The sequence below is a fragment of the Parasteatoda tepidariorum genome, chromosome 10 (assembly GCF_043381705.1).
Source record: "Parasteatoda tepidariorum isolate YZ-2023 chromosome 10, CAS_Ptep_4.0, whole genome shotgun sequence".
Classification (NCBI taxonomy): Eukaryota; Metazoa; Arthropoda; class Arachnida; order Araneae; family Theridiidae; genus Parasteatoda; species Parasteatoda tepidariorum.
In genome coordinates, this window is record NC_092213.1 from 67,603,532 (window position 1) to 67,616,458 (window position 12,927).

The 12,927-nt window shown below is 33.9% G+C and overlaps 1 long non-coding RNA gene and 1 pseudogene across 1 annotated transcript; both read right to left on the reverse strand.

The window, feature by feature from the left end:
• Positions 1-6,684: 6,684 nt before the first annotated feature.
• Positions 6,685-10,010, reverse strand: LOC122271335 (uncharacterized). The gene is made up of 3 exons (XR_006226326.2): positions 8,645-10,010; positions 7,239-7,423; positions 6,685-7,054 (listed from the first exon to the last, which is right to left on the reverse strand). It is a non-coding gene; the product is annotated as an uncharacterized lncRNA (long non-coding RNA).
• Positions 10,011-11,074: 1,064 nt separating this feature from the next.
• LOC139426882 (uncharacterized) lies at positions 11,075-12,245 on the reverse strand (annotated as a pseudogene).
• Between the last annotated feature and the right edge of the window lie 682 nt (positions 12,246-12,927).

The window sequence follows — 12,927 nt, forward strand, 5'->3', positions numbered from 1 at the left end:
ATACGATACATTAATTTAGTCAATGAGATAACATTTTATGCAAAACGTAAAACAGAATTTCCAATCTACAAATTCGTTAAAATAATTGACATATAGGGGAGTGTCTGGTACCCTCGCCCACTGTCAATTTCACATGTATCGAATATTTTTTCAAGTCAATGGGCCATCGGACATTAATTATTATATTAAAAAAAGATTATTTTCAAAGTTTCAAGTATTTATGCAGCTGGTAACATGGTAAATAATAGTTTTGAAAATATGTTGAGTACAGTAGTCATGAAATTAAGAAAAATTGGTTGAATGTTTCAATAAAACTTCATTTTAATACTAAAAAAATACTTTTTTCTATACATACAGCATTAAAGTATGTAGTCTTAAGTTTAATTTGCACAAAGAAAGAAGTTTATATGTGAAAAATTGTTCGAGTAGTTACAAATTTACAAAGAAATTGGATTTCTGGTAGCCCAGCTGACATGAATGTCGGGTATCACCGCCCAATTTTATTTCTTTGATAAATGTACGTTTGTAAAGATTTGCTTAAATTAAATTATTTTCTTTAAATATTTAATATAAATATATATAATATTATACTATATTAATATACATTAATAATAATAAAAAATATGACATTTGTTATTAAATGATAGAATTCACTAAAAGTATATAAATATTGCTTCAATTATACCTACATAACCAATAACATAATCAATAAACCAACCCCTATATATTGCTTCAATTATGTGTAAAACTTTATAAAATAGATATTTTGCAGCTGCATCAGTAAAATTTACTTTTTAATATTTATAACAGGTTTGCGATATACATATGCAAATCATGAGTATTTCAGCCCGATTTCCTGGATGCACGCATGATGCATATATTTTGAAGATGAGTCTTCTAAGGGATTGGTTCAGCGACAAATCTTCCCGATTAAAAAACACATGGCTTCTAGGTAAGTTGTAGAAAAATCTTTCATGTAAGCTCATTTAAAATACATTTGGTTACACTGGTATTTTAAACACTTTACTATTTAAAAATCAATTGTTAATTTTTAGAAAAATATTATATACATTGTTCACTACAATTTTTCATCAACTTTTATTTCTAAAAGCTATCTTTTTAGTAAAAAAAGTAATTAGAAGGTTTTAAAATATCATTTTTATTTCATAGATACTTAGAGCTCTTATTTAATGTTCAGAAACTTTTTTGTTTATGAGATATCCTTATCAACTTTTAAGCATATTGATCTAAGTTTACAATAATTCTGGTAGTCCCATTTCTTTTAATGTCCCACGTGATCCAAAAGTTAATTTACTTTATAATTTTTAAACAGAATTTTTTTTTGTATCAAAAAATTCGTGTTTATGAGCAAGTGGAATTGCTTTATTGTAAATAGTTAAAAAATTATAATGTTTTAAAAAGAAAACTGCCTTTTGGATAACCTCTTATTAAATAACTATCTTATCAAATTGATTTTAAATTATATAATAATTTTAAGACTTTAGATGTACAATTTTAATCTTTGTATTAATTTCTTTATGTAGGTGATTCTGGCTATTCACTAGAGCCATGGCTCATGACCCCTCTCGCCGAAACATCTTTGGAGGAAGAAAATTATAATTTCAGACATAGACTTGGAAGAAACATCATCGAGAGATGCAATGGGGTATTAAAAGGAAGATTTAGATGCCTCTTAAAAGAAAGAGTGCTGCACTATACGCCAACAATTGCCGGCATGATTGTGAATGCGTGTGCAGTGCTGCATAATATGTGTATGAGAGATGGGTATCATATTACATATGATACCCTCTCAGAAGATGACATGCCATTCAATACTGGCCTGCCAGCATGTGAGGGTAGAAAAGCTGCGAGAATTTGCGACTGAATTATTTACCATGTTGTAATGAAAAAATTTCTCTTGTTTAAATAAAAATTTGTAATTAATTTTATATTTATTTATTTAACTGTGTGTTTAAATTAACTTCTTTATAAGCGATAGAAAAAAATAAGTATATCAGCTATGTGATGATGCTTCAAGTTAGCAACAAATACACAAATATAACAACTGCAGAATAAATTGTTACTAAAAAACCAAAAAAAAATATATAAAAGTTTAGTAAATTACAAACTCGGAGCACAAAAATACTGAGCCAATCGAAGTGGCAATATTTCTCCCTTTGAGCCTTTTAAAAAAGACAAGAAAATTTGGTGGATTTTGGTTATATCAAAATACTTAATACCAAGTTTTTTTTATTTGCATTTAGTAAGTCATATAATTAAAAGACATCTAAATACTGAAGGTTCCCAATACTATTAACTGCTGCTTCACAGAAGATGGATGATGTTTTGACGCTACATCCTTCGGAAGATGAATCCCTTTTCGATGAATATCCGAAGGACGGCGAGCATTCATCCTCTTCCACTTCAAAGAAAAAGAAATAATGCCAATTTCTCTTATTTCTTGGAACTGTCGCAGTGCAAGAAATAAAATGTCTGATATCAGAGATATTGTTTTTAAATATCAACCCACATGTTTAGCACTTCAAGAAACATTTTTATCCCCATCAGATAATTTTAAACTTCGTAATTATGTCTCCCATCGGAAAGATTGTGTCGATACTATTCGACCTACCGGTGGAGTTGCAATTTTAATCTCCACATATTTCCCATCATCTCGCCTTTTACTGTCTACTCCTGTACAGGCTGTTGTCGTTCAAGTTTACTTTAACATCCCCATTACAATCTGCTCTATTTATTTACCTCCGCATGCTTCGATACCCCAATCAGAGTTGAACTCATTACTTCATCAACTTTCTGCACCTTTCCTGCTATTCGGGGATTTTAATGGTCACAGCGAACTATGGGGTAGTTCCGACTCCAATGCTCGCGGACGCCAAATAGAAAATCTCATAACCGACCATAACTTATGTTTACTCAATCAAGGTGAGGACACATATTTTCATGCACCCACACAAACGTTCCATTGCATTGACCTAGCTTTATGTTCGCCTGCACTTTTACCTTTTTCACAACTTTCGATCGATAATGATCTTCATAACAGCGATTACTTTCCTATAATTATTTCATATATAGCTACTGTTAATAATACTCCCAGACCCTCTGTTTTCATATATCACCGGGCTGATTGGAATCTCTTCAATAAGCTTGCTGATATCACTGAAGATATGGTAACTGATAACAATATAAATGACGCAGTTGAGAATGTAACTTCAGTCATAATACATGCTGCTGAAATTAGCGTACCAAGGACATCTACCTTTCCTCACCGTCTCCGTAAGCCTTGGTGGAATGCTGAATGCTCTAAAGCTCACAAAGAGAAGCAGATATTATGGAATACCTTCCGTCGCTATCCAACAAACGATAACTTTGTGGCTTTTAAACGAGCTAGAGCTTTTGCTCGCCGGACAAGACGCCATTCCCAAAGGGACTCTTGGAAGCGTTACGTTTCATCCATCACATCTACGACATCTCCCAAACAAGTCTGGTCGAGAGTCAAGAGGGCCAATGGTATCTACCGTGAATTTCATCCTCCGGTATTTGATATAAACGGTACCACGTACTCTGACCCTGTAGATGTGAGTAACATCTTGGGTGAAACTTTCGCTGCTATCTCCAACTTTGACAGCTACAGTCAAACCTTTCAAGCTCACAAACTAGTTGCTGAAAGCCGCAAAATAAATTTTAAAACGAGACAACATTTTCAATATCACCGAGCATTTACAGTGCTAGAATTACAATGAGCACTCGCTAAAGCCCCCAATACAAGCCCTGGCCGCGATGGTATTGCATATTGCATGCTTCGCAACCTGAATACCGCGTCCTTGCACAACATTCTCGTGCTTTTCAACAGAATATGGTTGGAGCAGATCTATCCAAATAGCTGGCGTGAGGCGATAGTTATACCCATCTTGAAACCGGGTAAAGATCCGACAGAACCAACGAATTATCGTCCAATCGCGCTAACGAGTTGTTTTTGCAAAATTCTCGAGCGTATGATAAACTCTCGTCTTGTTTATTACCTCGAAAAGAAACATCTAATTCCCAACTTTCAAAGCGGTTTTCGCAAGGGTAGATCGACTATGGATAACATTGTAGCTTTAGAATCTCGTATACGTAATGCTTTTGTCCGACGTAGCCATTTTATCTCTATCTTCTTCGATATTGGGAAGGCGTACGATCGGACATGGCGCTACGGAATTCTGAAGGCTTTGTTTGACATGGGTCTCCGTGGTCATCTCTCTGCATTTATCAAAAACTTCCTGAGTCAGAAGTATTTTCGAGTCAAATTGGGTAGTACTTTCTCTGATGCCTTCATTCAATCCGAAGGTGTTCCACAGGGTAGCGTCCTTAGTGTCACACTTTCATCGTTCATGCCTCTCTCATCTTACATATACTACCACCAACAGTTTTTGATTCCCTTTATGTTGACGATCTTAACGTCTCGTGCTCAGGATCTGACATGAGAGTAATAGAACGTCAACTACAACTGGCAGTGAATAATATTATAGAATGGTGTGACCAGAACGGTCATACCCTTTCACCATCCAAGAGTTCATGCATGCATTTCTGTCGACTACGCAGACTACATAATAATCCTACCATTTACATTAATAATGCAGCTATACCCATTGTAGAGAAAGCAAAATTTTTGGGAGTGATTTTCGACAAGTTGACATTTGGCCCACATATTAAACAGTTGCGAAAACGCTGAGAGAGGACTATGAACATGTTACGTGTCATTTCAAATACGCATTGGGGTGCAGATCGTATCGCATTACTACGCATATATCAGGCACTTATTCTACGCATATATTAATCTAGCGCGTATTGATTATGCTTGTGCAGTATATGGCACTGCCTCAACTTCACACCTTAAGAGGTTGGATACAGTGCATCATACTGCCTTGCGTATATGTAGCGGCGGATTTTGTACTTCTCCAGTGGAAAACCTGTATGCTGTGTGTCACCAATTGTCTCTAGATTTGAGACGAATGCAGCTCGGTTTAACATATTATTATCACGTAATCTCATCCTCATCACACCCTCTTAAACGGGAAACACTCCCAGTAAGTTTAGAACGAATTTATGATGCTCGACCCTCACATGTTCGCCCTCTTAATGCTCGTATGCACTCGGTCAACCAATCATTCAATATCTGTGAATCTACTACACAATGTTTCGATCACTCGCTTATTCCGAAGTATATAGTAAGTCTCAAGTAGCGCCTATCATTTTTCAGCAACTATACAAAGCTCATCATCATAAATATTGTCAACATGTTCCGGTTTTCACAGATGGCTCAAAATCTCCTGGCTATGTAGGCTGTGGTATTGTTATTTGACACCTACAGTTATAAAATACCAACTATTTGTTCCATATTCACCGCTGAAGCCGTTGCAATTCTGTTGGCATTAAGGCTAATTTCAACCAGTTTGAATCGGAAATACTGCGTTTATTCGGATAGTATGAGCGTATTGCGCCAATTCAAGCATTTTGACAATGAAACTCATCCCATTTTGTGTTTTATACAGCATTTACTATTTAAACTTCAGAAGAATGGTTTTGATCTTTTGTTTTGCTGGGTTCCAAGTCACGTTGGAATCCCAGGCAATGGATTTAGCCGATACAGCAGCGCGATCTGCCACTACTGCCCTAAACTTATCTGTACCATTCTCAGATGTAAAAATACATATTAAAAAGTATATAAAATCTTTATGGCAGCAGCAGTGGGATAACCAAGTGAATAATAAGTTGCACGCTCATAAGTCAAATTTGGAACCCTTCCCTGTGTTGCGACTACGTAGTGCAGATGTTAAGCTTACCCGTCTGCGAATCGGACACACCAGACTGACCCATCTACATCTGTTGTTTGGTGAATCACCTCCTCAATGCAACACTTGTGATGTTTTACTTTCGATTCACCATATTTTAATCATTTGCCCGTGTTTTAACAGACATCGTCTTACCTTTTTTGGTAGTTCTATTTTATCTATGGGAGATTTGTTGGGTGACTCTCATCATCCTAACATTTTTGCATTTTTACGTGCTATTGGCATTTTAAATTGTATATAAGTTTTATTTTATTCATGATTTATTCACTTTTTACCATTTTACTTGTCTCACAAAATTTTACTGTGTTTTAACTTTGACATGATCTCAGCATTTTTACGTGTCGTTGGTATTTTAACTGCATATAAAAATTTTAACACGTCTATTGTTTTATACACTTTTGTAAATATCTTATCACCTTCGTCCACTTTACTTACTACGTATTATACTGTACTCATACTTTATATCTGATTTTATTCATACTTTTTATCTGGTTTTATTTAAATCATTAATCTTGTCTTATTCACCTGCTAGTACTGTTTTATCAGTTATAAATATATTAAAATTAAATTTGAATGCCCTTAGACTTTTAAACTATTTTACCGTACTGTTTGGCGCAGCATGTCCTCATTTGGACCTTGTGCCACTAAACCCTACATTCAGTCAACCCAATACTATTAAAAATTATTGAATTTTTAAAACTCATTTATTCCTAATTTAATATGAATCGATATTATTCCTTTTAAATGTTAAGACTTTATTTCATAGCCGTTTACGAACACACAGAGCGAATTAACTTTCAGAATTATGATGTAAAAAACTGTTGTGATATATTAAAAAGCCTATCTATTAGATGTGATGTATATAAAAAATGCCCTAAAAGTCTTAAAAAATACTTAATTTTACTCCAGATTCCAATGCTTCCAAAAGCTAACTGTGCCCATTATTCATAAAATATTAAAAACACTGGAAACCGCAAGGCAACGAAACATTTTAACCTCTTTGTAGGCACTTGCTCGTATGCGGAAGAGGTCTTCGCTGCTGGAACAGGTGTTGGGGATTCCACGGGTGTCTCCAACTGACTGACTGAGTGCTGGCTGTGGCATGGCTCAGACATTGATTCGGCTTCATCCACACTGAAGCTCAATTCTACGAATCAGTCCGCTGGAGACCCAGGCAAAATTACTTCAATAGATTCAGGCACCTATAATATTAAAAATTCAATTAAAGAAATGTGATGAAGTTTAATAGAACAATGTGAACTGTGCCTTTTTGCATAATTCATAGCGAAAATCAACATGGTAAAGGAAAAATCTCATTCTGAAAAAAGCTGACAATTTTTATAAACATATTGAAATAAATAATATAAAACACAAAAACGAACTTACTGGAGAAAGCCTGTGCTCCTTTATAGTGAGTCAGTCCTTTGTACGCATCTGTACATATCAAAGCTAAAACTCTTTCCTCCAACTCTGTTAATTCTTTTAGAGGGGGAACTCCTCCGGTGCCATTAGCTTGCTTTACTCTTTTTAAATACTTTTTCTTTTATCTCTTGCTTATAATCAGACCAAGACTATAACAAAAAAAAAATGAGAAACTGTAGAATTACACAAGATTTATTATGAATTATTTAATAAACAAAATTTATATTAATTTATAAACCTGCAAAAATTCACTTCGAAAATCACAAAAATCAGTTTTTTAAATGATGTTACTCATACGCAGAATTTAGCAGTAGAAATGAATAATATCGGATTTCATAAACCATGTGGAAACAGAATCTACTGAAAAAAATGTAAACAAAAAGAAAATAGAATCTTTGCTAAAAAAATACCAAAATTAGCTATAATAATTTCCTATATCGCTTGAAATATATCTGAGTATTTAAAAACTGTGTAAAAAAATCAGAACTAAAGAAACATTTGAAAATTTTACATTAAATAACAATTTTTTAAACTTAAAAAAAAAAAAAAAATTCAAATACTTAAAACTAAAAAGAAATCGGAAGAGATTCATTGTTTTGCTTAATAAAACGACAACTTATTTAAAAAAATGTTCAAATATTCATACCTGAAAAGGGGAAAGGAACATAGCTTAGATTAATGATAATATCGACATAAACCGAGTGTAAAAGAGTGTAGTATTCATTGACTTCATGGTCCGAACTTTGCTTTCATATTAGTTTTCAAATTATTGAAATGATTAATTTATTCTGCTACGCATATTTATTTAGATGTAACCATAGAAGAAATGTCTAAGGATATTACTTTTATCCAGCACAGTAAACTGCAATAGTTTTATGTATTTTAGATATGAAGGAACAAATTCTTAAGTGATCTTGGCGATGGCAATTGGAGTGAATATGGCAAAATGCTCATGATAAAATTATTATTTGGTATTCCAGTTCAATTTGCTAATTTAAAGGTTATTTACATTGTGAAATGATGTATTACAGATGGTTTTCATAATAAAAAGGTGTAGTAAGATTAATAATTACCAAAATTAATATTACTGTTTAATTAAAATATTATTGGCTTGTTATGTTTCATTATATCATTGGCTTGTTATGAAACTAGAAAACTTATTTTTAATAATATTTAAAATAAATATTAATTAATCATTGTCAAAAACCAATAATAATTAGATGTTATATAGAATGAATTGACTAATTTTGTGCTAAATTCTGTTGCAGTTGCAGAATTTTAAACTGGTACCTTGTTTTAAGCGAAATTGGCTACCAAAAAATTTAACTAGTGCAATTAGTAACATAAAATTGATAAACTGTGTTTCTTACCTTCATCCATTTGTCGACAGATTTGATGCATCCACCTTCCGAATTCAGCATCTTTGAAAGCACTTCCCAATGTTGATGCTTTAGCTTAGAGGTAAAAGTGCCGGTAAGGGTACCTTTATTGAGATCAGGATTCTTTTCCAGATATTCAACAATCATTGCTTGTTGGGGAACATTAATTTTTGTGCGTGAAGCCATTTGAAAATACTACGCTGTATGCACTTCACTCTATACTTCAAATAAACACAAGCTTGGCACAAACACACACACAAAATAAGAACACACAAAATTGTTGAAAATGTATGAATGTTTAAGCTTTCATTTTTAAGTTAATGCGATTTTAGCTCGCATAGAAGAAGAGAAAACAAACATATTGTTGCCAGATTAATAAATTAGAATTATAGTAATTTTCTAATTGGTCAAAGTTAGTCCCGCCTACAAACTCCAATTTCACCGGAATCGTGCGGAATGGCGATTTCGATTCCGATATGCTCATGTTACGGCAAAGTGGGTTTTACGAAATTGGCAATCCGGTGAAAGCTAGTTTCCGAGCGGAATAAATTTCGATGAGTTGGTAATAGGGCCCCACTGAGGGAATCATGTGACTAGTCGAAACCATTTGGTAGAAAGGGGGGATGGGTCATATGACTAAACAACGAAAACAATTCAGCGTAAACAATTCAGCGTAAACTCTTTCGTTTCATGCTTCTCTTTTTGAACCCTGAAACTGAGTGTCGCAATATTCTTCTTTCAAAAGAAGGGGAGGGGTGGAGCGGTGTGTGATACAATGCAAAGTAAGCGGAGTAGTGCTGATGGATTTTGTTTTCCTGAGTGTTTGTGAGAGTTCAGAATTTTTTTCGGTAGTTGATATCTCGGTTAAAGCGGAGACTCGGATAACCGTATTTACAAATATGACAATGATGAATTTACGTTAAAATGATATACGATAGCTAAGAGATGATGAAAAGTTTTAGTAAGTTATTAGCGCGGCAAGGCGCGTTCTTCGTTTTTACATCTACTGTTTTTAAAAGCTATCCAGTCCTATTCGTGTTCTGCCGCTAGGGGTCTCAAGCTGCAACATACAGTTTAATTTGCTGTACGGAGTGAAACGACTTTAGGTGCATTTTATTTGAAGAGATGGTAAGACTCGTTTAATGTAAGCACTCATAAAAAAATCCATATGTTTCGCAGAGAACTTTTTAAATTACAACATTTTTCTAATTTAGAAAAAACTAAATCACACACACTTTTTTTTTAATTTCCCTAGTTAACACGTAATTACAATAATTCAGAGCAATAGCAACGGACATTTAAAAGTTGTAACCGGAAGAGGAAATGCTTTAGTTTAAAATTTGCCGGGGCAGGTACATGGGCCAAGCATTAAGAGGAGGCCTGATCAAATCTTTTCCGCACCATCCACATCTTACACATTGTTTATATTTTAGTCTATCGCTCTCACAATGGAGAAGAAGATTTGGCTGTAGGGGAGAGTAAAAGCGAGTTGAGGAAGTTAACAGCAGAATATTGTGAAGTGATTGGCTTTATCGTTTCCAGGATTGTCGCAATGGCTCAGGGAATAAAGAGTTCGCTTTTCAATAAGATGAATCGGGTTTGAGTCTTAACAATGGCTGGTCAATGTGTATTCCCCATTCGGTTCGCAGCGACCACAGTGCTGACGTAAAATACCTTCTGGTAGACGGATCATGGGTTTAAGTCCCCTTGACGCCAGACTAACCGTGGCAGGCTTGCGTGGTTTTCCTCTTCATGTAACTCAAATGCGGGTTAGTTCATTCAAAAAGTCCTCCAGAAAGGCAAATTTCTTCCAATACTTGGTCCAGGAGTTCCCTTGTCTACTGGATAAGGTTCGAAATTACAAGGCTAAGGAGTTGAGCATTAGTGGCAGTAAACCCAAAAAATGGGTCGGCTATTCAACGACGGTTATAAAATAAAGTGGCTGGGGAGCCAATAAAACTAAGATTGATGCATTTGAAACCAAGATGCCAATAGCACATTTAGGTTTTGATTCATTCAGCATCAGTCTTTTTGTTTATTTACAGGCTTGTTCCTAAGTAGAGCAGACATGCCAAGTGCTCCGGGAAAATAAACAAAATTGATTGCTCCGATTGACCGAACACTTTCTCCGGAAAATGACGAAATTCCTTTAACCCTGCTGTTCTGTTCGTATTTACTACACGTATGTAACGTTCGGGTCAATATGCTATAACTATACTATATATAAAACTATACTTTCTTGTAATAAATGACAGGTGTCATTTAAGAAATAGTTTAAAGTATATTAATGTAAGTTTAAAAATATGTCTAATAGTATAAATCGCCCATAAAAATAAGAGAAAAATATCCGAAATTGAGACTTAAAATATAACACACCTATAAATATAACAGAAAAATATTGGAAATTTTAACATACCTTTATTTACAATTTGAACAGTAATATCTTACACGAGTTTTGCAAATGCGATTCTTACAATAGTAGCATAATATATTAGTTTTGTTATTGTTGCTTGATGGACTGAGCTTGCACGTTTGACAGGCAATGAAGTGTTCTCGGCTAAACTTGATGGTACGTTTTTCCTTTTACTCTGTACTTGTTTCACAATTTTCATTGAGTCCTCAGTTCTTGCAAAAATAGCCTTCGTTTAATCAGTTTGTTTTCGTTTCATTCACTGTGTATTGAAGTCCATAGAACAAATGCATTGTACGCAGACGTATCTAGCATGTTATAAAATACTATCATAGGCCAGCGATTTGTTTTTCTTTTACAAGTGTATGTGTTTAAAAGTTGATCAGGAGTATCCACAGCCCCTTTAGTTGAATTGTAATCTAAGATAATTTGTGGTTTTTTGTCAGGTCTGTTGCAAACTTCAATGTCATGATGCAAAGTGCTCATAAGAATAACTTTCCTGTTCTTTTTTGGAATGTAGTTGACAACAGTTGTGTCTGCTGTAAAATAAAATGATGAGCTGTGCACTTCTTTGCTTGGCATTTGTTCAATAAGTTATTTTTTATTTTTTCTAATGGTGACAAGCATTGTCATTTTCCGTTTCAGAAGAAGTTGTCCTAAGTTGTAAGATGTAAAAAAATTATCACATGTAACATTGTGTTCTGAATACCCATAAGTAAGATCACACACACTACTCGCATTCCTTGATTTTTCTCCGGCATTGACCCTTTTTCTTTTCCAATGTAACTTTGCGTGTTTAATGCATATGAAGTTTTACTGTCACATAAAGCTCATATTTTGATCCCATATTTAGATGGCTTACTTGGTATACATTGTTTGAAAGGACATCGAAATCCCACTAATTGTTCATCCACAGTAACATTTTCATTCGGATTATATAATTTTGGTAGAATTTATATCCACTTTTCCCAGATATCTCGTACTGCAGCTAATTTATCCAAATTTCTTCTTTTTTGACGAGTGGATTTATTATCAAAACGAATAACTCTGGATATGGCACAAAATGTTTCGAGACACATTGTCGCATGAAATATGTTTCTGCCAGTTTCTTTATCCTACAAACTTTTTGTTGATTCTACATATGATTTATAAACACCAGCTAATAATAAAAATCCAATGTGTGCTTGAAAATTTTTGCTTTCGATATTTTTCCACTTTTTTCCATAAACCTTTTCTCCTTCAATATTAGTAATTTTTATTATTTCGTTTTCATTTGAAGAATTGAATACAACTTGAAATATACTTTTTACATCTGTTATCCTTGCCGTTGCATATCGTGTGACACCCGGAGTAGTTGTTATTATATTAGCAGCGGTTCAAATTTCCACTTTATTTCACGGTTCTTGGACGGAATACTACTCTCTTTATAGTTCATTTGTTGAATATCGCTATCAGAACTTTCACTGTCATTATCATCATTCGTATGGTTTTTATACCCTTATGAAAATTTAAGGTATATTTAAGGTTGATTTGAGGTATTTTTGAGGTATAGTTCGTGGAAGTTCATTGACAAGGTTCATGAAAGTTTTTGAGTCTATTTAACCATTTATGTTATTAATTTTAATCTATCTTTATTATTTTATGAGTTATTAAACATCAAAATGGGTCCGAGACTTTATAAACACCCTGTATATTTGAATTTCTGTAAATGTTGTTAATGGTAATACTGTCTTCAGTGTATTTTATTTTGTGGCTGTGATACATGTCATGCTTTTTAGCTACGAGGATTGAATAGAAATGGCAGAAGATATTTATCTGAAAAGGAAAATTAATTTCATCCAGTTAATTTAAATGATAAAAAAAA